Source organism: Zeugodacus cucurbitae, chromosome 3 (genome assembly GCF_028554725.1).
Source record: "Zeugodacus cucurbitae isolate PBARC_wt_2022May chromosome 3, idZeuCucr1.2, whole genome shotgun sequence".
NCBI lineage: Eukaryota > Metazoa > Arthropoda > Insecta > Diptera > Tephritidae > Zeugodacus > Zeugodacus cucurbitae.
In genome coordinates, this window is record NC_071668.1 from 67,440,009 (window position 1) to 67,455,076 (window position 15,068).

The 15,068-nt window shown below is 29.3% G+C and overlaps 1 protein-coding gene across 1 annotated transcript in view; it reads right to left on the minus strand.

Moving 5' to 3' along the window:
- The window catches only part of LOC105219311 (sushi, von Willebrand factor type A, EGF and pentraxin domain-containing protein 1), an 85,293-nt gene extending 70,519 nt beyond the window's left edge, over positions 1-14,774 (minus strand). The window contains exons 1-2 of the mRNA XM_054227584.1: positions 14,690-14,774; positions 11,218-11,439 (exon numbers count right to left, since the gene is read on the minus strand). The gene's annotated coding sequence lies outside the window, so the exon portion shown is untranslated. The remainder of the gene's footprint in view (positions 1-11,217; positions 11,440-14,689) is intronic.
- Positions 14,775-15,068: the final 294 nt, after the last annotated feature.

Genomic DNA, 15,068 nt, shown 5'->3' on the forward strand with positions numbered 1-15,068 from the left:
ACAATACAAAAGGCAAAGTTCCAACAATCTTCATTTCTGATATGTTACTTTTAAGTTAATAAAATGAATATTATTAGACAAAAATCATAAAAAATTAAATTCCTGATTATTTCAAAAACTAGAGTCAATCTTAAAAAACGAAATGAATATTCGGATTCAGTGTCATCAATTGTCATAGAAACCACTTTTGGTTGCCCAGATCCAAAACCGTGTATACTTGTGTTTTTAGAGGAAAACTCAATTTTTTATTTAAAATGTATTGAGATAATAAGTAATTATATTTCACTCTTGAAAATTATCTATATATCTCCTATAACTTCTATTATATATTTTTTAGTTCCTTAGATGTGTTAATATTATAATAAAACTATAAATATTATAATTTTAACAAATCTAAATCTATTATTATTGCAACAAGTAAAAAGAAAGAGTTTAAAATTTTAATTATTTCTTTAGCAAAATTTATTTAAAAAAAAAAATTAAAAGTTAAAAAAAAATAATGAATTATAATAATTTAATGACAAAAGATATTTAAAATTTTATAAAATATTAAAAAATTTATTTTTTTTGAATGAAAAAAAAAATTAAAAATTTTAAAAAATATTTTAAATAATATATTTAAAAAATTAAAAATTAAAAAAAAATATTTACAAAATTTATTTTTTTAATAAAAGTATGTTAAACATTTATTTTTTTAATGATTACATAATTAATTAATTTTACTTTTTTCCCAATTTTTTAAATTAATTTAAAAAAATTCAAATTTTGTTTTTTTATTGCTAAAAATTTATTTAATTTTTTCAAATTTTTTATTAATGTTATATTGAACTTCTTTTTATTTTCTATTATTTTTTTAATTATTAAATAATTAAGTTAATTTTTTTAATTAATCAATATTTTTTATATGTTAATGTTTAATTTTATTAAAATATATTATTGTCATTTAATTATTATTTTTATTTTAAATACTTATTTCACTTAATGTTATTAACTATTTAACCAAAAAAAATTTAAAGCGATATATTATTTTAATAATTATTTTATAAAAAAACATATATCTTCACTTATATGGCCCGCGGTGTGGCATTCAACGCCAACAAAATTGGTAAAACGCGGCCTTATGCTGCATGTCAAAACAAAAACCTGAATTTTACGCATTTCCAAAAAAGCTGCACCAAACAAAAGTAAAACAGTGAGACGTCAAACATACCTTTATGTGAAACAGGTATTTCTGGGCGCTGCAGCTGCGCAACAAGCGCCCGCAAGCAATAAAACGCTACCACAATACACACAGCCATGTTTATAAATATAAAAACTAAAGTATGGGCATTTTGTGCTTTTTCTTTGTTTTTCCTTACCACGTTTTTTCTTGCATTTTGCCGACAGCACCAAGCAAACTTTTGCGCTGTTGACGCGTCACCTACTCCCAACGCCAAAAAATATGCGTCAACACGCAGCTACTCTGCTTAAACAACAACAACAACAAAAAAAAAGACAACTTGTTTACAAAAATCACATACAAAATTGTTGAAACAGTATGCACATTAAACGCTTGCGCAGCTGCGGCGTGTAAGAAATACCAAATTCAGCAAACTCGTCAGTAGGCTGGCTGCTTGGCTGGTTGGCTCTTGCACACAAAAGACTTAAGACACAAACTTGGACGCGTTTGGCGCTGTGTAAGGCAGGCAGTTGGAGGCTTGAAGGTGTAATCGAGTTTATTTGTGTTGTGTTTTTGTTGAAAATGTTTGAGTTTATGTATAGGTCTGTGCGTATGTTTATATGTTAGTATAAATATATATATATATATATATATGGCACACATATCTGCTTCGCTTACCAAATCACTGCTTTTCTCTCTGACCATTTTCACTCAAATCAATATTATTACAATTGTTGCACTTGATTTGTTCATTACGAAAAACAACAATAACAACAACTAGGCATATACTTTTATGTGCAGTGGCACTTACGTCGTTTAAGCTAAATATGCGACGTAAAGGAAAAAGCAAATTAAGACAAATATTGTCTCGGTTTTACTTTTCTATTTTGTCATAGCGGCTATTGATGTTGACTTGACGCTGCAATTTGTGATCTCAAAATTATTTCAAAATATAAAAAAAAATATTTGTTCACCATTTAATTATGTCTTTGTGGCATTTATTTGTAGCTTCAACCATCACTGAAAAATAAGTATAAAAATGCTCAGAACCACAATCACTTTCATTACCAAACACCGTGCCCAACAAATACTTATATGTAGTGTTGCTAATATACTTATTAGTGGCTATATTGCTTATGTTCGCGTTGACTGTTATACAATGCTCAAGACATATCATTTCTTTACAAAAAAGCTTTTAAGCGCGGAAAATGTTTAGCCGTTGTGTCTTGCTACGGTGTGGCATGCAGTTTATGTATGCTTATGGCAAACTTCATAGTCTAGCTCAATATTGCTCAATTTGGTAAATGTGGTAAATGAGCTGTGAGGGCCCAAAATAAGTTGTTGGCTGGTGAAATTAGTTGACACTTTCTTCGAAAGGGAAAATATGAAGAAAACGTTGGTTAAATGCAAGTGAGAGTGTTTAGGCATGCAAGACGCTGCACTTAGACACATGCATACATATAAATACCTAAAGACTGACATTTATTTAAGCAATATATCAATTGCTAATATGCAGTTTGTGAGCTGAAAATTGTCAATTTATGAGACAACGTATGCAATTGCTTGCTTTTCACTTTTATACTTTAATTTTTTGTAATTAAAATTTATTTTTAGTTAGTTTAATGAAGAAATAGACAACTAATTATTTATATGCAGCTGTAATAACTTGTGAGATGTGGTAAAAGATGAGATTAGTTACTAAAGAATAATTATTACAAAATTATAAATGCTTTTGTGATTTTAATTATTGAAAAAATTTCAAAATACTTTTGATATTCGATTCCATTAATAATCTTAAAAAAAAAATAAATCAAAATTTTGAATTTTAATAACATTTTTAACTATTTATAATTAATTGTTTTAAATAAAATATAAAATAAACTTATTTTTATTTTTACATTTAAAAAAAATTTTAATTAAAAAAAAAATTAATTTTTTTTTCAAAATTATTTTTTTTAATATTAAGAAAAAATTTAAAATCTTTATTAAAAAAAAAACAAAAAAATATTAAACATTTCCATTTTATAATGATTGCATCACTTTTGAAAGTATAATTGAAGTTTGGCGTATTGAGATTTTGGGAGTCTTCAGAAACAGTACAGGATTTATTTAACCCTTTCATGCCCAATGTTGCCTATAGGCAACTTATGGTACTTACCGGCTTCTAATTCTTGCTATTTAAATTTTTTTGACCAGCAGTTTTTTTTTTTCAATTATATAGGCGTATGTGTTGTGCAAGCTTACAGTTACATTTTCTGTTATGAGCTGTTCACGTATTCATTCAGTATGCGTTCTCCGCAGAGTGGAATTGTCAAAATCGGTTTCGCGAAAAAAGTTATACTAAAGTGGTTATACAAAAAGTGTTCAAAATCATAAAAATAATTGTTTTATTTTAAAACAAAGTGAACTATATAAATAAGTAAAGATAAGAGAGTTATTAAAAACAAAAATATCATATTTAGTTTATTTATAATAATTTTATTTGTGCCTATAAGCAACATCCTGTAAATAATGAACCAGGATACATAGGACTTTGAAATTTTTATCACTTCATATTTGAATTAAGATCTCTGTACTGTTAACTGTACTAAAAAAATGTTAGCCCCGCCCATTTTGATTCGGGCATGAGAGGGTTAAAATAAAGCTAAAGTAGAGATAACAACCAGATTTACTGTATTCGATGGAGAACTTGCCCAACTAATAATTTTTTATTTCTATTTTTGCGTTTCCGCGAGACACTAATAAATCGCAACGTAGCCTCCCCCAAATCAAATCCTCATATACATCCAGAAGAACCATCAAGTGATCCAAGCCTAGTATCTTCTAGTAAAAATGCGGGAGGTTTTCCGAATCAATTTAGATTTTTTAGATAGGTCTCATTTGTGATTGATATCAAAATGTGATTCCTATTCAAATGGTTCTTAAAATTAATTAAACCTTTTGATAATATAATGAGATGATTCCTACTTGTCTGTAGTGTACTTCTTCTTACTGGCCAATACCTACATGAAACGCCAGCTTCTTCCTTTTCAATAATGGCCTTAAAAATATGATCTAAATATAGTAAACCCCAAAAGCTTCGAAAAAAAAGTTAAGTCTATTTTTATTATCTTCGATATTAAACTAGATTTAGATTCAGAGTATTGAAGTATGTTCATATATAAGAACAGAAATAAATAACAGCTGATCGATTATCGAGTAGCCGGCAGTGTGAAGTGCAAAAACTGGTTTCTCAATTAAAATTGTAATTGATCAATTAATTTGGCTGTGCGAAAAGGTTTCAATCAAGAGCTGACTAAATAGTTGCAGAACTTGGCTAAATACTCTTGCATCAAGAGTTTTAAATTTAGTTGCACAAAATCTCATTTTCTGAATTATTCATAATCTCAGTGATATAATCACGAATGATGAGTATATAATTTGCAGTTTTGATAGAAATTGTATCCGAACAATAAAACAATTTCTCCGAATTCACAAAATCTGATGTAACGAAATTACACAATTTCCAGCAAATTATTTGAAATTGAAGAAAATGTCATTAACAGCGTGGTATTTGCTACAAAGAAAGTGAGTTTTCATATTTCATTTTTCAAAAAAAAATATATTTTCGTAGAAAAAATTGAAAATTATTTTTTCAAGAAAACTCAAGCGCTTTGTCTCGCTGCAATTTCCAATTGTTTTTCCCCTCGAAAATTTTTGTGCCCTTCATAGTTAGCACAAAAAAATTTTTGCCTAAATTATCTCGTATATTTATGCGCAAAATGGCATGCAATTAATGTCAGTGGCGCTGCGGCCACAGCGTTGATGGACAGCCACACGTCACAGCGAGTGCGGCCAGCAACGCCACCGCCTTTGCTCTCTCTCTACTGCCACTGCATTGCGCCGGCGCGACGAAAGTGTCGAAATGAAAGTGAAGAAAGTTTTCGTTGGTCAGCAGCAATGTCAGCGCACAGTAAGCGTGCACTAATGAATGAGTGAATGAGTTGAGGCCAATGAATGAATGAATGAATGCGCACACTTTGAACTAAATCACTTAAGTTTTTAGTTCAGAAAGTAGTAAAATTCCAAAAACAAAGTAAAAACAGAAATACAATACTGAAAAAAATCTAGTAGAAATAGCAAGTGTGAAATTTATTGGCTGCTTCTAACACGATTCTATCGCGTGAAAGTGTTCCTTTTTTATGAATGTGTTTAGGCATTGCTGCTGCATTGAATGGCTGTTGTAGTTGTAGGAAGTATATTGTTTTGCTGCCCACTAGCGAATTGTAATGTGTCTGTCTGACTTTTAAACGGATTTATTTATTTGATAATTTTTCTTTATTTTCTACTTCTTTCGATCAATGTGACAATAAAGGTCAGATAAGAAAAGAAATGCCTTCTTTTTTTCATAGCTATCATGTAATTTCATTTTCATATTTAGTAAATTCGTTGATGGCTGACAGTTTTTATCGCTTATCTCTAGTATCAAACGAAATGTTGACTTTCCCCTTACATTTTTCTTAGCAAATTACTTTGCACATAAATGAAAGTAAAGATTGGTTTGCCAAAAACGAGACAGTCATGCTTTTGATATGTTGAATTGCAAGTAAAAATTTGCACAAATAACTTTGAGTATTAATATGTCATCATACTTGACCAACAAAAATTACTCTGTTCAGTACAATTCGTGCTAGAACATAGAAGATCTCCCAGAGCACAAAATATCTCAGAAGATTGAAGATTACAGAGGATCTCTCAGAACATAGAAGATCTCTCAGCAATCAGAGGATCTCTCAGAGCACAAAAGATCACTAAGAATACAGAAAATCTCTTAGCAAACAGTGGATCGCTCAGAACACAAAAGATCACTCAGAACACAGAGGATCTCTCAGAACACAAAAGATCACGTAGAACACAGAAGATCTCTCAGAACACAAAAGATCACTTAGAACACAGAAGATATATCAGAACTTAAAAGGTCACTCAGAATTCAGAAGATCCCTCAGAACTTAGAAGATCTCTTTGTATACAGAAGATCTCACAGAACCCATAAGATATCTTAGAACATAGAGGATCTCTCAGCAATCAGTGGATCTCTCAGAACACAAAAGATCACTCAGAATACAGAAAGTCTCTCAGCAAACAGTGGATCTCTCAGAACACAAAAGATCACTCAGAGCACAGAGGATCTCTCAGAACACAAAACATCACTCAGAACACAGAAGATATATCAGAACTTAAAAGGTCGCTCAGAATCCAGAAGATCACTCAGAACACAGAAGATCACTCAGAACATATATGATCACTTAAAACACAGAAGATCTCTCAGCAAACAGAGGATCTCTCAGTATACAGAAGATCACTCAGAACACAGAAGTTATACTCAAAAAAGCATATTGAAAATAAAAATCCATTATGACTTTATAATTTATAACATAATTGGCGAGACTTTATAATAACTAGTTTCAGACTATACAAAGTTGAATGCTTTAGAGATAACGAATGAAATAGAAACAACTATGTAAATTATTTAAATACGAAATAAAAATTCGCATTTAAATTCATATGACTAATAAACATGTTTCTTTTATGCAAAATTATCTTAGCGGCATGTATCCTGTTGGGCGAGTTTGACCACTTGGCACTTGGCTTTGGCTAACACACGCTGCATGGCACTATGAAACGAACACAAGAATGTCTCTGATTATTATATATTCATTAATTATACGCTGATAGAATGTTTAATACGTTTCTGTCAAAAGTGACGCTTTATTAAGGCAAGTGCCGCAAGCGAAAATAGCAATAGAACAGTGTACTATGAAGAAATAAGCGATAAATTTGAAAAATTATTTTATAAATTACTTAATGCGCATAGTACTCAATAAAAAATTTGTATTTCAATACGAAATTTATTTTTTTTTCTAAAAAAAGCCGACGTATTGACTGCGTAATAAATAGTGGTGTAATTATATTAATGGCAACACATTTGCGTATTTACCGCTAATTAGTGTAAAAACTGTTTAAAGAAACACATGAGTGGGTATAGCTAGACAAGTTGAAGTAGCTAGTAGTAACGGATTGCCGAAATATCGGGATTTCTAAAATGCTATTTATATTTGTTAATTTATTTAAAAAAAAATGTCGGGACTAAAAAATGCTTGAAATAAAATACAGTAAAAGCTCTTTATTCGCGGGGTATAGGTTCCATAAATATGCCGCGAATACAGAAACCGTGAATACGGGATGGTAATTTATATGGGATTATAGGGAATATGTTCCTAGGTGACAAAAAAAAAACAAAAATTTTAACTAATTATCTTAAGGCTTAGGCAAAGGTTTGAAGAATTTTGTATTTTTTTCTTGCTTAGCAGTTTTCAAAAGATCCTTCAATTCAGACTGACACACAGCAGTCGCATTAGCACTTTGTCTCTTAAAAATTAGACTTCGTTCCATAGACGGATCAATGTTCATAAAGAAATCGCAGAGCTCATTTGCCATTCTTAAATCTTCACTAAGACTTTTCAAATTGAATGTCACGTTTCCAGTGCTTGTTGAAGCCTCTTCTTCAATAGGTTCCATGTGACCCCCTTCTATATGGAAATATTACCAAAAGTTCAAAAATATTGCGAAAATAGTGGAATATTTAACATTTTCTTGTAATAAAATCTATTTTACTTTTTTATTAGTCCATTCGACAAGAATATTGGGTTGGATACCTATTGGAATAATTTTATTATTATGTATGTGCTTATTAGATCCGCGAATAAAAAAATTATACTCGCGAATATAGAAATAGGGTCTCATTTTTTTCATCCGCGAATAGCGAAAACGCGAATAAAGGAAGCGCGAATAAGGAGCCTTTACTGTACCACAAACCAAAATTTCTGCCTTTTCTTGTACAATAAAAAATAAAAATATTTTTTTATCGAAATGTCGAGATTAACAATATTCTTAAAATATAATAGCAAAAAAATGTCTACCTTTTCCAGTACAATAAAAAATATACTAATTTTACAAAATCTCGAAAAAAATTTTTAAATTTTCGGAATCCGGAAATTTATTTTACAAAATCCCGAAATTTCGGGATCAACAAAATTTCTTAAATACAATACCAAAAAACCACAAACACTTTCTAGCACGATAAAAAATAATTTTAAAAAAATTTCGGGATCCCGATTTCAATTTTACAAAAACCTGAAATTTCGGGATTAACACAAATTTTAAAATAGAATTGGTATCGAAAAAAAATTTTTTTGAAAAAATCTCGGGATCCCGATATCAGTTTTACAAAATCCCGAAATTTCGGGATTAAAAAAATTCGTAAAATATAATACCTAACAAGCACATAACTTCATGAATGCAGAATTGAATAAATTTTCAAACATTCATGCACGCCGTTTGTGCAAACACTATTACAAACTATTACAAGAATTTTTATTGAAAACCTGATTTAAGCGCAAGAAAAATTGCGACATTAGAAACACGCTTAGAAACATACATATATGTACATACATATATATGGACATTCAGTACATGTAATCGTGTGCTGTGCGCGCATAAGCATTGGTTTTTGGTTGCTTTCGCCATCGCCGAGCCGCAAAACACACACACACATTGCCGCACCCACAGCGCAACAGAAAAAATTGGCATTTTTATCAATAAGACATACGCTATTTGTGTAAATTATTAGCGGTGAATTTTTTTCATCCATATAACAACAACAAATACTTGTAATTGGTAATTTTCATTGCGGCCACTGGATTGTAGCGGTTTTTTAAAGCCATTTTTGTTCTTTTTAAGCTTAAGCCATGTGGTTGTTGTTTTTTGTATGTATGTATTTGAATATTTATTGCCCACTGTCGTCGTACATAGTACATATTTACATATGAAATTGCAGGTGCTTATGTGCTCCGACATATTACGGTAACTACTATTTATAAAAATTGAGTTTTTACTTTTTTTTCATTAACCCAATCGCCATTTCATCGCCGTCTTTCACTCTTTGTGTGGCAACGGTATTTGGGTTAGCGCGTTTTAATTTACAATTAACGATTCGGCACCAATATGAAGTGTGGAAAAAAGGTGGAAAAGTATTTGCGGGAGAAGTTCATACCTATATATTTATTTATTTATATGGAGTGAGTGGTACTCATAGTATGGATATATGGACATATAGTGAGTATGTTTACAGTAAGTGATGGGCTTTTAAGGCAAATAAAGCACTTTTTTTGGAAATTATTTTAGAATAAAAATATAAAAAATGCGAATGAAATATTAAATATTTTATTCTATAAATTATTGAATTTTTTTTAAGAGGTTGCCACGTGTTTGAAATTGTATCTTTAATTAACTGATAAAATAAATGAAATATCGCAATGTGGTCATTAAAGTGAGGCAATTTTAAATTTAAACACTTAATTTTTCTGGAACAGAGTTGCCACTTGTCATATAGAGTTTTTCTAGTTTTTTTTTTAATTTTTTCTTTAGGTTTTTTTTCAATTTAATTTTATTTTTTGTATTTTTAATTTTTTTCGCATTTAATTATCAAATATATTTAATTTTTAAATGCTGCTCATGCACGAAAAATCATAATCTAAACTTTCTTGCAATTCCTAATACCATTTTTACCCGCCTACCACTGTAAAAGCAAGTAAAATAATTGTCTACCATTCATCATCTTCACTTTCAGCACACACGCACTCGAATACTTGTATAATTTCGACTGTGACCGATGCTATCAGTGCTGCTTTTACTGTTTTTTGATAGAACTGAAATTTCACTGGAGTCACACATACATACATATACTTACATCTACTGATGTTTGACAACTAAGTAAACGCACAGAAAAATGGAGGCGAAATTATTTAAAGGTAGATAGATTTGGTAGCAATCTCAGTGCAACAAAAGGCCTCATTAAACAAATAAATTAAAAATAATTTGATTTGTTATGGTTTGTAATCGATTTTAAGGCATATCTGCTTATGAACTGGGTATATAATGCTGTGTAATCGCAAAAAACCTATTTTAATTTTAATTAAAAAAAAAAAAGAAAAAACTGTTTAATTTTTTTGTTTACTTGTATTTTAGTCGTACGGAATCTTTGCTTCAAAAAAAAGTCAAAAAAAAGCGTGACCGAAATTATATCAAATATTATTAGGTCTACAACTTTGCTTCCGCCGTTTTCCAATAGATGTCTCTAGGGTCAAGCACTGGTCGATTAAATCGATTTTTTTTATATCGATCTTGGAAATTTTGTGGCAACATTAACCCAACAAAATATTTTTGGAGATCTGTTTGCATCCCAAACTTATTCTCAACTGAAAATGTCACTTTTTGAGCCGAATTTTCGACATTTCGGGAATGTCTCTAGGATCAATCACTGGTCGATTAAATCATTTAATATCGATCTTGGACATTTGTGTCAACATTAACCCAACAAAATATTTGTAGAGATCTGTTTGCATCCCAAACTTATTCTCAACTGAAAATGTCACTTTTGGGCCGAATTCTCGACATTTGCGGGAAATTTTGCTTTTCTTTTTTAGTTCCAAGAAAAGTGCGGCTGAGGCTCATGGACATTTGAAACATCGACATTTGTAACCGTTTTTATACAAAAATAAATTTAAATTTACAAAAAAAAAAAGACGGCGGAAGTTGTGGACCTAACATTATTTTTTTATTTAATTTATTATTATTTTAAAATTATTTATTTTTTAAACAAAATTTTTTGCATTAAAATTTTTTATTACATTTTTTTTTAATTTAATTTTTTTTAATATAAATTTTTAGTTTCTTCTTAAATCTCAATTTCTATTTACATTCTTCATTTTCTTATTTGAAACTTTTGTTTCACAATTTTTAATTGAATCATAGTTTTTTTATTAGTAAATAATTTTTTTTATTCAGGGTTCTTTTTATATTTTTTATTTTATTTTTTTGTAGCCTATTTTTATTTATATTTATTTTTTTAATTTAATCTTATCAAACTCATTTTTAATTTTATAATTATTTTTTTGTTGTTTTACAATTTTCAAAAAGCTTAAAATTTTATAAATAAAAAAAAAATATTTTCAACTTACCATCAATTTTCGTTGCTTAAAATATTCAGTGATTAAAAAATTCGCTCCAATTGCATTCAAAATCCTCAGTCAGCTACTGATAAATAATTTTTTCACTGTTTTTGTTTTTTATTGCACAATAATTTTTTAAAATGTGTCTAATATTGTTCGATAATTAACTTGTATTTAGTATACACTTACAGCGTTCAAATTTATTTAATTAAAAATGTCTGGCCGTAAAAGCTATTAAGTTGAAAGGAAAAAAAAATATTAAAAATATATAAAAATAATAGTTTTAGTTTTTTTATTATTTTAATAATTAAGTTTAATTTTTTTATTTAAAATTTAATTTTTCTTTATTTAAATTTAATTTTTTAATTTATATTTTTTTTATTTATTTTTAAATTATATTTATTTTATTTATTTCTTATTTTTTATTGCCACCAAAAAAGAAATGTTCCAGTCTTAAAAAACACACAGCATTAGCATAAACATAACCACAAATTATGCATAAAACCAACAACAACAGCGACAAAAACATTTTATATAGAAAAAAATATCACACAACAAAAATAGAACAACAAACCATTTTAGGCACTTGCTCGTAAGGCATAACATTATTATGGTTTTATTTTCTTTTTTCTTTTTTTTTTCCAATTCTTTGCCAACGCCTCGTGACACGTCTTTTGCATTCTCTAACACATACCTCATACTCTTCTACGCTTACAAATTCAAAGTGTGTGTAAAAACGTTCATAAATTCTTTTTCTTTTCATAAATTATTCATGCGACAAGTTTTGCTTTCTTAATACGCCTGGCGGCCATTAGCCGCTAGCCGCTAACCGCTTGGCCAATTGAATTATTAGTATTGAACTGGGCTAGAAAATATTTCTATATCTTCATGTCACCGGAGCACCAATACCACTCCCTGACCGCCTTTCAATACTCTGGTGTGTTGTGATCGGTATTTGTTGCTTATAAGCAGCCATGTTTGCCTGTATTTGTGACCATTTTATTCCACACTTAAATTTCATGGCAAAGTCTTGTTGCTTTTATTTTCCTTTTATAAAGATTTTTACGCCGATATAGGCATCATATATACGCTAAAATGTATATTTACAATATAGCATTAAATGGTATATTATTATAACCGTCACGACATAGCTTCTTGATAAAGCAAAGAAGTAAATAGTGTGAAGTGCAAATAAATATTAGATTGCTAAATTCTAGTAATCTCTCCCAAGAAGTATGATTTTTAATGCCTTAGGAATCTGTTAAGAAGCTTAACAAAAAAATCGGCTTAAAACATAGATTTTATATAGCTTTGCTTTTAGTTGTTTGCGCGTGGAAGGTATCACTTGAATACTTCACATCAAATGTTACTGTGAACTTCTTTATAATTTCTTCGAAAAATTTGTAATTATATAAATAGTGACTTTCAAATGTAATGATTATTTTGTAATTACCCACTTTTGGGCTACTTAACCTTTTTGAGTGTAGCATTTAATATAAACGAATAAAAAATATCTCAAAAGTAATCATTACATTTCAATTACTTTAAATTAAAATTTAATTACTCTACCATTACCCACTTTTTGGCTACTTAACCTTTTTGAATGTAGTTAAATGCTATAAACAAATAAAAAAAATCTTAAAAGTAATCATTAAATTTCAATTACTTTAAATTAAGATTTAATTACTCCAGCATTACTTTAATTTTTTTAAGTATAACTTTATATTGTCTTCCAGACATTTAAAACTCATAAAGATTTTTATATTGTCAAAAATAATATAATTAATTACTGTGATTACTTTTTAATTACTTTCTGCTTTGAATTTTCATTTTAAAATATTTACACAATTATTAAAATTTTGCTAATCCTATATGTCATGAGCATAAACTATTACTTTTAATTGTGTACTATTATAGTTTAAGAAAAGTAGTGGTAATGACTACTGTTATGATTACTTACACAAAACTTTTGTATTTAAAATACCGCAACATATAAAATTAATTTCGTTTTTTTAAATTGAGGAAGTTATTTAAGGATTACAATAGCCAAAAGTACTTTAATTACTATAATGATTATAGTAATCATTACATAAAACGTAATTACAATAACCAAATTGTATTTTAAACAAATGTATTCGTAATCTGAGTGGAGTATTCAAAAATTATAATAAATTTATTGTAATTAAAATGTAATCATAAAGTAATCAACATGTGATTGTCAAATATTTTGAACTTTTTTATATTATTTAACATTCCAATCAATAAATACTTCGTAGTATTCAAAAATTATAGTAACTTGATTGTAATTAAAATGTAATCATAAAGTAATCCTATATTACTTAACATTCCAAGCAATAAACAATTCAATTGATTGACGCTCCATATGCCAATGCATACATACAAGCACACATATTCACACGGCATCGATTACAATTTGATTAACAAGTAGTTGCAAGTGCAGAGTGCGCAATACACCCGCACCGGTGCATTACAATTTCAATAACAGCGACATAATACATATAAAACTGCAGATATATTAGTATAAGGTGCTATATGCGCCACTTGCAGCACACACGTTTAAGGCATGTTGGTGTGGAAAATCAGCCACTTGATTGCGGCAACTTCTGCGCCGCTGTAACCGCAAAGCATTTGTCTACATGCAACAAAAGCAACTGATTTTTCGCCTCCTGCCACTTGTTGGCCTATCGACAATTGCATTTACACTTTTGCATTGCAAAAATTGCTTTATACCTTTGCATATTTTGCACAGACACTTCTTCTGCTGATTCTTTAGCACACCAATTCTTTTATGCAACACTTTCGTGCCTTTTGTTTGATTGCAGACACACACACACACTTTACTACATTCTACTTTTTATGTGAAATTTTTCAGGCTATTCCCCTTTCTTCGCTTTGCAAAATGGAGTTGCTACTGTTGATGTTGGTTTTTTATTGTGGTTTGTAGAATTTATAATTAATTTTTAATTATTTTTATTCAAGGAAGTCACTTCAAATATTTTTTATTCATGTTTTTTGTTATTTAAAAAAATTTATTTCCCAAAAAAAGTTCACTTTTAATCCATTAAACGTCTTCTAGTGTCCAGAAGCAAACGAAAGACTCACGAAACGAACGCGCTTTCAAAAATTCGCCAAAGACAAGACAAACGCGCACGAACACTTTGAAAATTTGCAAGGAAAAAATTTCACTCGCGCGCACTCCTTCGCCTATTTGGTGTCTTAAGACTCGCATATATTTTTTTTTATTTTTTCAAACGTTTTATTTCAGTTCTTTTTTCATTACTCCCGTAGTAATCGAGTAACTTAAACGCCTTCGTTGTTATTAAATCAATTATTATTATCCACAACAACACATATGTTCACAAAATCAGCTAGTCAATCAGGCATTAAACTCTTTTTCAAATAAAAAAATTATTTTTAGCAATAAATAGTAGACAATTAATGTCGTATCCGTTTACTGTACCATACCACACGAAGGCCAAACACACACTAAATTTGCTTGAGAAAAATCTGAATTACCAAGCGGCAAACAAGTAGCCGGCCGACTTGTCCAACACCAGCGACCAAGAAACCACGAAAACCCGACTTCACATAGCCACGGTGCTGGCAAGCCAAGTCAAGCCAAAAACCAAAAAAAAAAAAAATACAAAAGTAGACAAACACACACAAAAATGGGCTGAAAGCCGCTAAACAACAACTAAATTGTGCTATGCAGGCACGCACACTCAAACACACACAAATGTAAATGATTTGTAGATATATATATATATATATATATATATATATATATAAGTATGTAGGTAGTTATATACCACTGGCCAAAAGGCACTTTTCTGTTTTCT